Source organism: Oncorhynchus gorbuscha, linkage group LG01 (genome assembly GCF_021184085.1).
Source record: "Oncorhynchus gorbuscha isolate QuinsamMale2020 ecotype Even-year linkage group LG01, OgorEven_v1.0, whole genome shotgun sequence".
Classification (NCBI taxonomy): Eukaryota; Metazoa; Chordata; class Actinopteri; order Salmoniformes; family Salmonidae; genus Oncorhynchus; species Oncorhynchus gorbuscha.
The window spans coordinates 17,716,102-17,732,898 of NC_060173.1; the positions used below are offsets into that span (position 1 = coordinate 17,716,102).

Below are 16,797 nucleotides of genomic sequence, written 5' to 3' on the forward strand. Positions count from 1 at the left end.
ACTAGCCCACCTGGTTAAATAAAGGTGTTCTCAACTAGCCCACCTGGTTAAATAAAGGTGTTCTCAACTAGCCTACCTGGTTAAATAAAGGTGTTCTCAACTAGCCTACCTGGTTAAATAAAGGTGTTCTCAACTAGCCCACCTGGTTAAATAAAGGTGTTCTCAACTAGCCCACCTGGTTAAATAAAGGTGTTCTCAACTAGCCTACCTGGTTAAATAAAGGTGTTCTCAACTAGCCCACCTGGTTAAATAAAGGTGTTCTCAACTAGCCTACCTGGTTAAATAAAGGTGTTCTCAACTAGCCCACCTGGTTAAATAAAGGTGTTCTCAACTAGCCCACCTGGTTAAATAAAGGTGTTCTCAACTAGCCCACCTGGTTAAATAAAGGTGTTCTCAACTAGCCTACCTGGTTAAATAAAGGTGTTCTCAACTAGCCCACCTGGTTAAATAAAGGTGTTCTCAACTAGCCCACCTGGTTAAATAAAGGTGTTCTCAACTAGCCCACCTGGTTAAATAAAGGTGTTCTCAACTAGCCCACCTGGTTAAATAAAGGTGTTCTCAACTAGCCTACCTGGTTAAATAAAGGTGTTCTCAACTAGCCCACCTGGTTAAATAAAGGTGTTCTCAACTAGCCCACCTGGTTAAATAAAGGTGTTCTCAACTAGCCTACCTGGTTAAATAAAGGTGTTCTCAACTAGCCCACCTGGTTAAATAAAGGTGTTCTCAACTAGCCCACCTGGTTAAATAAAGGTGTTCCCAACTAGCCCACCTGGTTAAATAAAGGTGTTCTCAACTAGTCCACCTGGTTAAATAAAGGTGTTCTCAACTAGCCCACCTGGTTAAATAAAGGTGTTCTCAACTAGCCCACCTGGTTAAATAAAGGTGTTCTCAACTAGCCTACCTGGTTAAATAAAGGTGTTCTCAACTAGCCCACCTGGTTAAATAAAGGTGTTCTCAACTAGCCCACCTGGTTAAATAAAGGTGTTCTCAACTAGCCCACCTGGTTAAATAAAGGTGTTCTCAACTAGCCCACCTGGTTAAATAAAGGTGTTCTCAACTAGCCCACCTGGTTAAATAAAGGTGTTCTCAACTAGCCCACCTGGTTAAATAAAGGTGTTCTCAACTAGCCTACCTGGTTAAATAAAGGTGTTCTCAACTAGCCTACCTGGTTAAATAAAGGTGTTCTCAACTAGCCCACCTGGTTAAATAAAGGTGTTCTCAACTAGCCCACCTGGTTAAATAAAGGTGTTCTCAACTAGCCCACCTGGTTAAATAAAGGTGTTCTCAACTAGCCCACCTGGTTAAATAAAGGTGTTCTCAACTACCCTACCTGGTTAAATAAAGGTGTTCTCAACTAGCCCACCTGGTTAAATAAAGGTGTTCTCAACTAGCCTACCTGGTTAAATAAAGGTGTTCTCAACTAGCCCACCTGGTTAAATAAAGGTGTTCTCAACTAGCCCACCTGGTTAAATAAAGGTGTTCTCAACTAGCCCACCTGGTTAAATAAAGGTGTTCTCAACTAGCCTACCTGGTTAAATAAAGGTGTTCTCAACTAGCCCACCTGGTTAAATAAAGGTGTTCTCAACTAGCCCACCTGGTTAAATAAAGGTGTTCTCAACTAGCCTACCTGGTTAAATAAAGGTGTTCTCAACTAGCCCACCTGGTTAAATAAAGGTGAAAAAATAATAATAATAAATGAATACAACACAGCACACTACACTACAGTACAACACAGCACACTACACTACAGTACAACACAGCACACTACACTACAGTACAACACAGCACACTACACTACAGTACAACACAGCACACTACACTACAGTACAACACAGCACACTACACTACAGTACAACACAGCACACTACACTACAGTACAACACAGCACACTACACTACAGTACAACACAGCACACTACACTACAGTACAACACAGCACACTACACTACAGTACAACACAGCACACTACACTACAGTACAACACAGCACACTACACTACAGTACAACACAGCACACTACACTACAGTACAACACAGCACACTACACTACAGCACAGCACACTACACTACACAGTACAACACAGCACACTACACTACAGTACAACACAGCACACTACACTACAGTACAACACAGCACACTACACTACAGTACAACACAGCACACTACACTACAGTACAACACAGCACACTACACTACAGTACAACACAGCACACTACACTACAGTACAACACAGCACACTACACTACAGCACAGCACACTACACTACAGTACAACACAGCACACTACACTACAGCACAGCACACTACACTACAACACAGCACACTACACTACAGTACAACACAGCACACTACAGTACAACACAGCACACTACACTACAACACAGCACACTACACTACAGTACAACACAGCACACTACACTACAGTACAACACAGCACACTACACTACAGTACAACACAGCACACTACACTACAGTACAACACAGCACACTACACTACAGTACAACACAGCACACTACACTACAGTACAACACAGCACACTACACTACAGTACAACACAGCACACTACACTACAGTACAACACAGCACACTACACTACAGTACAACACAGCACACTACACTACAGTACAACACAGCACACTACACTACAACACAGTACAACTACAGTACAGCACACTACACTACAGTACAACACAGCACACTACACTACAGTACAACACAGCACACTACACTACAGTACAACACAGCACACTACACTACAGTACAACACAGCACACTACACTACAGTACAACACAGCACACTACACTACAGTACAACACAGCACACTACACTACAGCACAGCACACTACACTACAGCACAGCACACTACACTACAGTACAACACAGCACACTACAGCACAGCACAGCACACTACACTACAGTACAACACAGCAGAGCACTACAGCACAGCACAGCACACTACACTACAGTACAACACAGCAGAGCACTACAGCACAGCACACTACACTACAGTACAACACAGCACACTACACTACAGCACAGCACACTACACTACAGTACAACACAGCACACTACACTACAGCACAGCACACTACACTACAGTACAACACAGCACACTACACTACAGCACAGCACACTACACTACAGTACAACACAGCAGAGCACTACAGCACAGCACAGCACACTACACTACAGTACAACACAGCAGAGCACTACAGCACAGCACAGCACACTACACTACAGTACAACACAGCAGAGCACTACAGCACAGCACAGCACACTACACTACAACACAGCAGAGCACTACAGCACAGCACAGCACACTACACTACAGTACAACACAGCAGAGCACTACAGCACAGCACAGCACACTACACTACAGTACAACACAGCAGAGCACTACAGCACAGCACAGCACACTACACTACAGTACAACACAGCAGAGCACTACAGCACAGCACAGCACACTACACTACAGTACAACACAGCAGAGCACTACAGCACAGCACTGCACAGCACTACACTACAGCACTACACTACAGCACTACACTACAGTACAACACAGCAGAGCACTACAGCACAGCACAGCACACTACAGTACAACACAGCAGAGCACTACAGCACAGCACTGCACAGCACACTACACTACAGTACAACACAGCAGAGCACTACAGCACAGCACAGCACACTACACTACAGTACAACACAGCAGAGCACTACAGCACAGCACTGCACAGCACTACACTACAGCACTACACTACAGCACTACACTACAGTACAACACAGCAGAGCACTACAGCACAGCACAGCACACTACACTACAGTACAACACAGCAGAGCACTACAGCACAGCACAGCACACTACACTACAGTACAACACAGCAGAGCACTACAGCACAGCACAGCACACTACACTACAGTACAACACAGCAGAGCACTACAGCACAGCACAGCACACTACACTACAGTACAACACAGCAGAGCACTACAGCACAGCACAGCACACTACACTACAGTACAACACAGCAGAGCACTACAGCACAGCACAGCACACTACACTACAGTACAACACAGCAGAGCACTACAGCACAGCACAGCACACTACACTACAGTACAACACAGCAGAGCACTACAGCACAGCACAGCACAGCACACTACACTACAGTACAACACAGCAGAGCACTACAGCACAGCACAGCACACTACACTACAGTACAACACAGCAGAGCACTACAGCACAGCACAGCACACTACACTACAGTACAACACAGCAGAGCACTACAGCACAGCACACTACACTACAGTACAACACAGCAGAGCACTACAGCACAGCACACTACACTACAGTACAACACAGCAGAGCACTACAGCACAGCACAGCACACTACACTACAGTACAACACAGCAGAGCACTACAGCACAGCACAGCACACTACACTACAGTACAACACAGCAGAGCACTACAGCACAGCACAGCACACTACACTACAGTACAACACAGCAGAGCACTACAGCACAGCACAGCACACTACACTACAGTACAACACAGCAGAGCACTACAGCACAGCACTGCACAGCACACTACACTACAACACAGCAGAGCACTACAGCACAGCACAGCACACTACACTACAGTACAACACAGCAGAGCACTACAGCACAGCACACTACACTACAGTACAACACAGCAGAGCACTACAGCACAGCACAGCACACTACACTACAGTACAACACAGCAGAGCACTACAGCACAGCACAGCACACTACACTACAGTACAACACAGCAGAGCACTACAGCACAGCACAGCACACTACACTACAGTACAACACAGCAGAGCACTACAGCACAGCACAGCACACTACACTACAGTACAACACAGCAGAGCACTACAGCACAGCACAGCACACTACACTACAGTACAACACAGCAGAGCACTACAGCACAGCACTGCACAGCACTACACTACAGTACAACACAGCAGAGCACTACTGCACAGCACACTACACTACAGTACAACACAGCAGAGCACTACAGCACAGCACAGCACACTACACTACAGTACAACACAGCAGAGCACTACAGCACAGCACTGCACAGCACTACACTACAGTACAACACAGCAGAGCACTACAGCACAGCACTGCACAGCACACTACACTACAGTACAACACAGCAGAGCACTACAGCACAGCACAGCACACTACACTACAGTACAACACAGCAGAGCACTACAGCACAGCACTACACTAAAGCACTACACTACAGCACTACACTACAGCACTACACTACAGCACTACACTACAGCACTACACTACAGCACAACACAACACAACACTACACTACACTACACTACACTACATTACACTACACTACACTACAGCACAGCACAGTACAGCACTACACTTCACTACAGCACTGCACTACAGCACTACACTACACTACAGCACTACACTACAGCACAGTACAGCACAGCACAGTGCAGTCACTCCAAATAGAGCGCTAGAGAAAACCCCCTGACCGCTGTTCACTCTAACTGTGTACTGATAGGCTATACAGCCATGTCTTTCACTCAAACTGTGTACTGATAGGCTATACAGCCATGTCTTTCACTCTAACTGTGTATTGATAGGCTATACAGCCATGTCTTTGACTCACACTGTGTACTGATAGGCTATACAGCCATGTCTTTCACTCAAACTGTGTACTGATAGGCTATACAGCCATGTCTTTCACTCTAACTGTGTACTGATAGGCTATACAGCCATGTCTTTCATCCTCTCCACCACATGAAGCACAACATCATCTCTGTCTGTCTGTCTGTCTGTCTGTCTGTCTGTCTGTCTGTCTGTCTGTCTGTCTGTCTGTCTGTCTGTCTGTCTGTCTGTCTGTCGTCCGTCCGTCCGTCCGTCCGTCCGTCCGTCCGTCCGTCCGTCCGTCCGTCCGTCCGTCCGTCCGTCCGTCCGACCGACCGTCCGTCTATCTGTTTTTAACTACTGGGCAATAATCATTATCCCCCCTTTTGCCCTCAGAACAGCCTCAGTCACTTTCAATTGAACTATCAACTTGGTACAGTTCTGCAAATATATGAATATTAAGGCATACACAAACAAACGCACACACACATGCATGTGTTTCATAGTCCATCCTGCTGCACATTGTAAACGTCAGCTAGACATCAACCAGACCAGATGTGACGTGCTCTTAAAGTCCATCTGTCTGCCGCTCACACAGGCCAACGTCAAGGGGAATTAACCTACTCTCTCTCTCTCTCTCTCTCTCTCTCTCTCTCTCTCTCTCTCTCTCTCTCTCTCTCTCTCTCTCTCTCTCTCTCTCTCTCTCTCTCTCTCGGTGCATGCTGGGTGTTTTTTGGAGTTTGAGTGTTTGGTGTGGAAAGCTCTATCCTAACTAACTTTCTTGATTCTATTCTTTTCTTTACATGTTATTTTCTATGGTGGAGGGTTAATGCAATATTTGTTTTTAGCGGTATCCAAAGTTTTTTTTTTCAAAGTTAGGGTGGAAGAGGACAGAGTAACGTTCCGGGGGGTTGCAAGGTCTAGTGTGCGCAATGGCTTCTCAGCCTAGCGCGCAGGAGACGCTGTCGATGCAGCATGGATTCAGGTGTGTTCCTGAGAACGGAGTTAAGGTGGAGGAGGTTCTGCTTGCGGTCGGTGAACAGGTAGGAGCTGAGTTTATACATTCTGCTTCTAGAATGAACAAGGCTGTGGTTGTGTTCATGAAAAGGGCTAATTTGGTCGGTAGGCTAATTGCTAGCGGAATATTTGTAAGGGATGTGTTGGTGTCAATTTCACCTCTCTCTACCCCTTCAACAAGAGTTGTAGTGGCAAATTTGCCTCCGTTTATTACGGATGATCAAATTAGGAAAGAGCTGAGTCGTTTTGGTAAGTTTGCTAGCGGTTTCCGTGTACTGTCAGCAGGTTTTCAGGCAGATGCCGTTAAGCACGTTGTTTCATTCAGGAGGCAAGTGTTTATGTTTCTGAACAATAATGAGCAACAGCTAAATGTGCATTTTAAAGTGAGGCATGGGGAGGGGCTCTATGCAGGTTTTGCCAGCACAGATAGTCTACGGTGTTTTGAATGTGGGGATTTGGGGCACAAGAGCTTTGCGTGCCCACATAAAGGCCATAGACAAGGGGAGGGTACGAGCGCAAGGTGGGGAAATCGAGGTCAAAATGCAGGGGGTAAGGAGATGCAGACAGCAGAGGCTGGGTCTAGTCAGTCTAGAGATGGTGGTGTAGATGAGACTGGGCCTAGTCAGTCTAGAGATGGTGGAGAAGCAGAGGCTGGGTCTAGTCAGGCTAGAGATGGTGGGGTAGCTGAGGCTGGGCCTAGACATGCTATGGAGGGTGTTGTAGCTGAGGCTGGGCCTAGACATGCTATGGAGGGTGTTGTAGCTGAGGCTGGCCCTAGTCATGCTATGGAGGGTGTTGTAGCTGAGGCTGGCCCTAGTCATGCTATGGAGGGTGGTGCAGATGATACTGCGTCTAGTCAGGTTATTCTAGTGGATGAGGAGAGTATAGTGGGGAAGTGTAAGAGATTAGGGGAGGAGGGTGTCAAGAGGAAAAAGAAAAAGGGTGTGGACAAAGGCACCATGGAAATGTTGCCTGTTGCTGTGGGTGAGGCCCTAACCAGAGAGAAAGGGCAGGTGGTCAGGGTGGGAGATAGAGAAGAGGAGGAAAGTGAGTCTGAGGAAGAGGATGAGGAGGTATTTTTTTCAGACTCCTCTTCAATTGGCCCGGAGCTGACAGCCAGTCAACCAGAGGGGTCTAAGTACACATTGAGAGAACTGACAAGGTTCCTGAATGAGACTAAGGGGAAAACAGTTAATCTTGAGGCTTTTTTTCCTGATCCTAGAAAGTTTGTAAGATCAGTACAACATGCTATGAGAAATGAGGGGCATAGTGTCCTCTCACCCAAGAAACGGTTTAGGTTGAGGAAGTGGGTCACAACAGTGCGTAAAGGTTTACCTTCAGACACTGTTTAAATGTTTAATTTATTACTGACACTGGGGCTTTTTGAGCTTTGCTATTGGTCTATTTCTCTGCTGGCTTTTCTCCCACTTCTTATGGAGACTCTTCGGGTAGGCTCGCTCAATATAAATGGCGCCAGAGATGCGGGAAAGAGGAGTGTGTTGAGTGAATATGTAAAACATAAACAAGTACAGGTTTTGTTTCTGCAGGAGACGCATAGTGATGTGGTGAATGAAGTTGATTGGGGGCTCTGGTGGAAAGGGGCAAGTGTGTTGAGCCATGGGACAAATCTTAGTGCAGGGGTGGCAGTCCTTTTTGCACCGGGTCTGGCTGTAAAAATTTGCTCCTCAAAGGAGGTGTGTAGGGGTAGGTTGCTTGTTATTAAAGCAGAAATTAACAACATGTGTTTTGTCTTTATAAATGTGTATGCACCTAACACAGGGAGAGAAAGAGGGGTTCTATTTGGGAGTCTTAGACAGGAACTCTCACAAGTAGCGCCTGAGGAGACGCTGGTGATCGGAGGTGACTGGAACTGTACAATGGATTTTACAAAAGACAGAAATGGGGAAGAGCCTCATTCAGTGTCAGTGGGAGTGTTAAGGGACATCTTTAATCAGTTTGACCTAGTGGATGTTTGGAGAACTAAACATCCAAACACAAGACAGTATACGTAGGTGAAGGTTTTTGGGGCTAGGGTGAGTGCAGCTCGACTTGATCGTTTTTACATGTCCAGGAATCAGAGCAATAGGCTTCTGGGTGCTACCATTCTCCCAGTGGGGTTTTCGGATCACCACATAACCATGGCTCGGCTGTCTATTTCACCAGGGCCCCGGCAGGCATCTTATTGGAAGTTCAATGTAAAGCTCTTACAAGATGCCACTTTTTGCTCAGGTTTCCAGACTTTTTGGGAAAGATGGGGGCAGCGAAGAGAGGAGTATGAGTCTCTGAGTCAGTGGTGGGATGTGGGGAAAGTGCAAATTCGGCTTTTCTGTCAACAGTACACAGCTCTCTCATCCTCAGAGGCTAGGAGAGTATTGGGGGAACTAGAGCGGTGTATTAGTGAGATGGAGGTAGAGATGGTGGGGCAAGGCAATGTAGGCCTCCAGGCTAACTTAGCCGAATTACGTAGGGACCTGGGCAGTTTTTTCCAGGTTAAAGCAAAGGGAGCACTTGTAAGAGCTAGGTTCTCCATGCTCAAGGAGATGGATGCTCCCAGCTCCTTCTTCTTTGGTTTGGAAAGACAGAGCAGTGAAGCCAAGGGTATGCATTGTCTACGGCTGTCTGATGGGCGGGTGACCTCTGTGGTGGGGGAGATGCGGGAGCGGACTGTGGAGTTTTATACTGAATTGTATAGGGCAGAAATGTGTGATCCTATGTGTGCTCAGGTCTTGTTTGCAGGACTCCCTAAGCTCTCTCGGGCACAGAGGGATGAAATGGACATTCCTCTGTTGTCACATGAACTGGCAGAGGCAGTAACCCAGATGTCCCCGGTCGTGCACCCGGGGTTGATGGACTTCCAGTGGAATTTTACAAAAAATTCTGGGGAACAATTGGACAGGATTTCTTTTGCGTGTTGCAAGAATGCGTCGGGGTAGGAGAGTTGCCGATGAGCTGCCGTCGGGCGGCTCTGACTCTCTTGCCCAAAAAAGGGGACTTGTGTGAACTTAAGAACTGGAGGCCTGTGGCATTACTCTGTGCGGACTACAAGATTTTTGCCAAGGTCCTCTCTAACAGACTGAAGTCCCATCTGGACTCTATAATACACAAGGACCAGACATATTGTGTACCGGGACGCTCAATCACGGACAACTTGTTCTTGATTAGGGACATGTTGGACTTGTCGAGAGGTTCTAATGTGAACTTTGGACTGGTCTCTTTAGATCAAGAGAAGGCTTTTGATAGAGTGGATCATGAGTATCTGTTTAATGTGATGTCTGTGTTTGGGTTTGGGAAGAGTTTTGTGACCTGTGTGAAGCTGTTGTATGCTGGGGCGTCATGTATGGTTAAGGTGGGAGGGGGCTCAGTAGGCCAGTCTGGGTGAGACGGGGCATTAGACAAGGATGCCCTCTATCTGGGCAGCTGTACACACTAGCCATTGAGCCTTTTTTAGGACTGCTACGCAGGAGACTGCGGGGAGTGTGCTGGACAGGCATGGATGTGGTGACAGGAATTGCAGTCTCAGCATATGCAGATGATGTTTCTGTGATGGTCAGGGATGGGCAAGATATGCAGGAACTAGAGACCAGTCTGAAGGTGTATGAGGGAGCTTCATCAGCTAAGGTAAACTGGGGAAAGAGCAAAGCTCTGTTATGTGGGGCATGGGGGATAGGGCTCCTCCTCTGCTTCCAGGGGGTTTGCAGTGGGGTTGTGAAGGGCTTAAAGTGTTGGGGGTGTACCTGGGCTCGGAGAGGTGGGTCAGCAAGAACTGGGAGGGGCTGACACAGGCAGTCGTGTCAAGACTGGCCAGGTGGAGGTGGCTCCTGTCCCAAGTGTCATATAGAGGGAGGGTGCTGATAATCAACAACCTGGTGGCATCTTCCTTGTGGCATAAACTGGCTGTCCTCAACCCCCCGCTGGTCTGCAGACCTGCAAGCTGGGGGACTTTTTTGGTCGGGACATCACTGGCTGAAGGCAGCAGTTTTGTACATGACCGTCCACGAAGGAGGACAGGGCCTGGTGGAACTGGAGAGCAGGATGGCTGCTTTCCGACTAAAGGCGGTGCAGAGACTGCTGTACCACACTGATGTTGGCTGGAGGGAACCAGCATGCGCTGCTGAGGAGAGCTGGCGGATTAGGGTTGGACCGGCAGCTGTTCCTCATGAAGCTGGAGAGGCTGAGTACAGCAGGTCTCTCAGAGTTTTACTCTGCGGTGCTGAGGGCCTGGCAGCTGCTAAGGCCCACACGAGAAGGGGTGTGGAGCCTGGGCAGTGGGTGTGGGAGGAGCCCATCTTCCACAACCCAGCCATCCCTTTGAGATCGGTTCAGTCGGCCACCCTGCAGAGGCAACTGATGGCAGGGGGTTTACAAAGGCTGGGTGACCTGAGACTGCTGGGAGAGGAGGGGTGGAAAACCCCGGAGGTCTTGGCGCAACAAACAGGAATAACGTCTCTTAGGCTGCTGGAGAGATTCCTGGAGGAGGTCCAGGAGGCACTGTCTGAGCCGGTAAGGGGGGTGTTTGAGAGGCCAAAGGGAGAGGGGCCACCAATGTTCCCGCCACTGCAGGTGACGGCAGAGACTGGAGACTGGCAAGGGGGTCTGGAGGACTTGTTAGATTTTAACACTCCGAGCCTGGGGGAGTTTGAGGGGTGGGAGGTAAAGCCCTCTACAACCTCTGCGTTAAGGTGAGGAGCATTAGAAGCCTAACAGGAGTGAAGGCACATCAGTGGCAGGGGGTATGTGGGGGCGGAGAGTATGGTGGGTTTTAGATGGAGGGGGCTCTACAAACCCCCAGTACCAAAGAGGTCAGGGGACCTCCAGTGGAGGGTTCTTCATGGAGCCCTGGCCACTAACAGCTGGTTGGCACGGGTTGATCCGGGAATTGGGCAGGGGTGTCCTTTCTGTCAAATGAAAGAAACTGTAATTCATGTGTTTTCTGTGTGCACCAGGTTAATGCCATTAATGTCTCTGTTGGAATGTCTGTGTGACAGGTTGGGGGTGGTTTTGCTGTTGGGATGTTTATAATGGGATACAGGTATTCGAGTAAGGAGAAAGAAAAATGTGTTTTGTTGAATTTTCTGTTTGCTCAGGCAAAGTTAGCTATTTGGCTAACAAGGAGGAACAGGGTCAAAGGTGGGGGGATAACAGACCCTTTACTACTGTTTCATGGGATGGTCTCTGCGCGCCTTAGGGTTGAGTTTGAGTTCTATAAAATGATCAAATGTGTGGAGATGTTTGAGGAGATATGGTGTGTTGGGGGGGCTGTCTGTATTGCTGGGGAAGATGTTTTGGATATACGGTTGTAGGAGAGGGTTTTTGTGTATTTGTATTTATTTATTTATTTTATTTTTTGTTTGTTATTTATTTTAGGAGTGGGGGGGTGAGTTTTAAATGAATTAAGAATGTTTCAATAAAGAAAGACCAAAAGTCTCTCTCTCTCTCTCTCTCTCTCTCTCTCTCTCTCTCTCTCTCTCTCTCTCTCTCTCTCTCTCTCTCTACATCTCCCCATCTCTCTCATCTCTCTCTCTCTCTCTCTCTCTCTCTCTCTCTCTCTCTCTCTCTCTCTCTCTCTCTCTCTCTCTCTCTCTCTCTCTCTCTCTCTCGCTGCATCTCCCCATCTCTCTCACCTCTCTCTCTCTCGCTGCATCTCCCCATCTCTCTCATCTCTCTCGCTGCATCTCTCTCCATCTCTCTTGCTGCATCTCTCTCTCTCTCTCTCTCTCTCTCTCTCTCTCTCTCTCTCTCTCTCTCTCTCTCTCTCTCTCGCTACATCTCCCCATCTCTCTCATCTCTCTCGCTGCATCTCTCTCCATCTCTCTTGCTGCATCTCTCTCTCTTGCTGCATCTCTCTCTCTCTCTCTCTCTCTCTCTCTCTCTCTCTCTCTCGCTACATCTCCCCATCTCTCTCATCTCTCTCGCTGCATCTCTCTCCATCTCTCTTGCTGCATCTCTCTCTCTCTCTCTCTCTCTCTCTCTCTCTCTCTCTCTCTCTCTCTCTCGCTCTCTACTCCTTCCCAGGACCAGACCACCATAAAGGCCCACAAGAACTGCCATATGGTTAAAGCCTGCTGTAGTATTCTATTTTCACTGCAGGCTTCAGTCAGTTACTTTCGCACAGGGACAAGTCAAAGACTGTGACATGAATTAGATATCTATTCAAATGAATGCCTTGTAGCAGATTTCAAAGAAACACTTCTTTGCATTTACAGTTTTTCTCAACTGCTAAAACACTAAAACCCATTGGCTGAACAAAGTTCTCAGTTGCCTGGACTCATTTAGCTAATTATGCAGTCTGTTGTCAATACCTTAAACCGTTTCACATGATAAAACACCATTAGCAGATCTCACTTAGACTTTTCAGCAAAACTCTAAACACATTCTCATTCTCAAAACACATTCTGCATTCTAATGCACGTCATCCATACTGGTAAACACAAGTGGCAACAATCATATACAAATAGAGAACAAATGTCATTGATTGAACACAACCTCTCAAAATGGATTGAACCTGTTTCAAATGATGTGACACAACCAATATAATCCAGTTCAGAGACCAAACAGGTTGTTGAAGGTGGGAAGGAGAAAGTCTGAGAATGGATAGAAGAAACAATGTGAGAGGACGAGGATGAGTGTGTATGCGAGGTGAGTGAGGAGGAGGAGGGCAAGAAAGAGGAATAAAGAAAGAGGAAGAGGAGGACGAAGAGGAAGAGGAAGACAGAGTGGAAATATCTGATGAAATTCGAGCAACAGTTATAGACCATGTTCTTGTCTAAGGACTGACAATGAGGGAAGCAGGACTTAGATTGCAACCCAATTTGAGCCGATGTTCTGTGTCCACCATAGTAAGGACATTCAGAGAAGAGAACAGGTACAGTACACTGCTGTATTTTTGTAATTGCAAGTTTACTGTACTACACTATATGCAGCTGTTTCAATAGACATTTGTAAAGTTAATCACTGTATGTTTTGTAACTGCACAACTACGTTTTGTAGAATTGCAAGGCTGCCACATGAAGGTTGAAGGACAACTATATTCACTCGGGAGCAAGAGGCCGTTATAGTTGGCATGGTCCTTCAAGATAATACAATACGACTCAGAGAAATCCAGGAACGAGTGATACAAGACAACACACACTTCCAGGGAATCGACAGTGTGAGCTTTTACACAATTGACCGTGTCCTCCATCGTAACAGGATGCGAATGAAACAAGTATACAGAGTACCTTTTGAGCGCAACTCACCAAGGTTGAAAGAACTTCGAGCTCAGTATGTGCAAGTAAGTGTACATTTAGAAACATTTACTGTAATACAGATGTTCTACAGTACTAACACATACTATGTGAATGACATTACTCTTCAGTACATACAATGTATGTGAATCAGAAGCCTAATTGTACTCTACAGTATAGCACTGTCTCTGTACGACTTCTGTATGAATCCTACATACAGTATATTGTATTTCTACACAGACAAGATTTGACATGGAATCCTTGGACAGACCTCATGAGTTCATCTTTGTCGATGAAGCAGGCTTCAATCTAACAAAGAGGAGAAGGAGAGGCCGAAACATGATTGGACAGCGGGCCATTGTTGAAGTCCCTGGTCAATGAGGTGTCAATGTCACAATCTGTGCTGCTATCAGCAACCATGGTGTTCTACATCACCATGTTACACATATACTGTAACACCAGGCACCTTCTAAGATTTATTGCCAATCTAAGAGATATTTTATTTGAGCAGCAAGTTCAAGAGCAGCAGGGTCAAGAGCTAAATGAGAATCCCATTCCCACCTATGTGATAGTGTGGGACAATGTCAGTTTCCACCGAGCTGCTCAGGTAAGGGAATGGTTTAACATCAATGGGCAGTTTATGAACTTGTACCTCCCTCCACACTCGCCTTTCCTGAATCCGATTGAGGAGTTTTTCTCCTCTTGGAGATGGAAAGTGTATGATAGACAACCCTACACCAGAGTAAATCTGCTGAAGCCATGGATTTAGCCTGTGGTGATATAGGTGAGGAATCATGTCAGGGCTGGATACGGCACACAAGAGGCTTCTTCCCCCGTTGCCTCAGGAGGGACAATATGTCTTGTGATGTCGACGAAGTGCTCTGGCCTGAACCAGCCCAAAGACAAGAAGAAGCACATTGATCACATGTTTACTCCTTTGATTTTTGTCCCTTTTAGTATTGTATACTGTAGTACAGTGCATTGTAGGCTGTATACTGTACAATGGACAAATTGTATGGCCCTGAACATTGTGCTTTCCATTTATTAACAATACTGACTGATCAATAGATTTTGACTGGTTGCAGGTTCATATCAACAAAGAACAAGAATTACCGTATCACAGAGACAAAGGACACGTTTGTGAGATGCAGGGTACAGTACTGTAAAAATAGGGGTACAAGGAGGAGGAAGAACAAAAAACAAAATTGCAAAGTGCAAAGCAGAGTAGTAATTTCTGATCAATTTTGAGCTACTAAATATGAATATTTTTTTAGATTAAAAATGTACTTCTCCCTGAGAATTGTATGTTTTGAACAATGTGTTTTCTATTTTTCGGTGTATTGTTTACTGACTGCTTGAGAGTGTATATCGTTTTGATCACTTTCTTTATGATTTGAGAGCAGTGTTTGATTTTGAACACAGGTAAAACTGTTTTGAGGTGAATGTTTCATTTTGAGAGAGAGGAGTCAGAAGTTATGTAAATAGTGCTGGAAGATGAGGTTTTGTGTGTAATGTTTTCAGGAAATGGAGCAAGGTTTCAGAAATTGTGTTTTAGCAATTGAAAAAAACTGTAACTCCACATAGTAGTGACAGTGTGAAGACAGCCGATGAAGGAAGGCTTGTCGTTCCCTATCTGCATCGCTGAATGACCATCTGATCAGACTATTAACCCCTCCCCTTTCTACTACCGTAGCCTCAAACAACATTTAGAAGGGTTGTCGTCCCCTATCTGCATCGCTGAATGACCATCTGATCAGAGTATTAACCCCTCCCCTTTCTACTACCGTAGCCTCAAACAACATTTAGAAGGGTTGTCGTTCCCTATCTGCATCGCTGAATGACCATCTGATCAGACTATTAACCCCTCCCCTTTCTACTACCGTAGCCTCAAACAACATTTAGAGGGGTTGTCGTTCCCTATCTGCATCGCTGAATGACCATCTGATCAGACTATTAACCCCTCCCCTTTCTACTACCGTAGCCTCAAACAACATTTAGAAGGGTTGTCGTCCCCTATCTGCATCGCTGAATGACCATCTGATCAGAGTATTAACCCCTCCCCTTTCTACTACCGTAGCCTCAAACAACATTTAGAAGGGTTGTCGTTCCCTATCTGCATCGCTGAATGACCATCTGATCAGACTATTAACCCCTCCCCTTTCTACTACCGTAGCCTCAAACAACATTTAGAAGGGTTGTCGTCCCCTTATCTGCATCGCTGAATGACCATCTGATCAGAGTATTAACCCCTCCCCTTTCTACTACCGTAGCCTCAAACAACATTTAGAAGGGTTGTCGTCCCCTATCTGCATCGCTGAATGACCATCTGATCAGAGTATTAACCCCTCCCCTTTCTACTACCGTAGCCTCAAACAACATTTAGAAGGGTTGTCGTTCCCTATCTGCATCGCTGAATGACCATCTGATCAGACTATTAACCCCTCCCCTTTCTACTACTGTAGCCTCAAACAACATTTAGAAGGGTTGTCGTTCCATCTGCATCAATGACCATCTGATCAGAGTATTAACCCCTCCCCTTTCTACTACCGTAGCCTCAAACAACATTTAGAAGAAGGGTTGTCGTTCTCTATCTGCATCGCTGAATGACCATCTGATCAGACTATTAACCCCTCCCCTTTCTACTACCGTAGCCTCAAACAACATTTAGAAGGGTTGTCGTTCCCTATCTGCATCGCTGAATGACCATCTGATCAGACTATTAACCCTGATCAGAGTCCCTTTCTACTACCGTAGCCTCAAACAACATTTAGAAGGGTTGTCGTTCCCTATCTGCATCGCTGAATGACCATCTGATCAGATTATCCTTTCTAACCCTCAAACAACATCCCCTTTCTACTACCCCTCCCTTTCTACTACCGTAGCCTCAAACAACATTTAGAAGGGTTGTCGTTCTCTATCTGCATCG

At 46.3% G+C, this 16,797-nt stretch overlaps 1 protein-coding gene across 10 annotated transcripts in view; it reads right to left on the minus strand.

The window, feature by feature from the left end:
* The window catches only part of LOC124033928 (neuron navigator 2-like), a 179,579-nt gene that overhangs the window by 114,155 nt on the left and 48,627 nt on the right, over positions 1 to 16,797 (minus strand). The gene's annotated exons all lie outside the window — the stretch shown is intronic.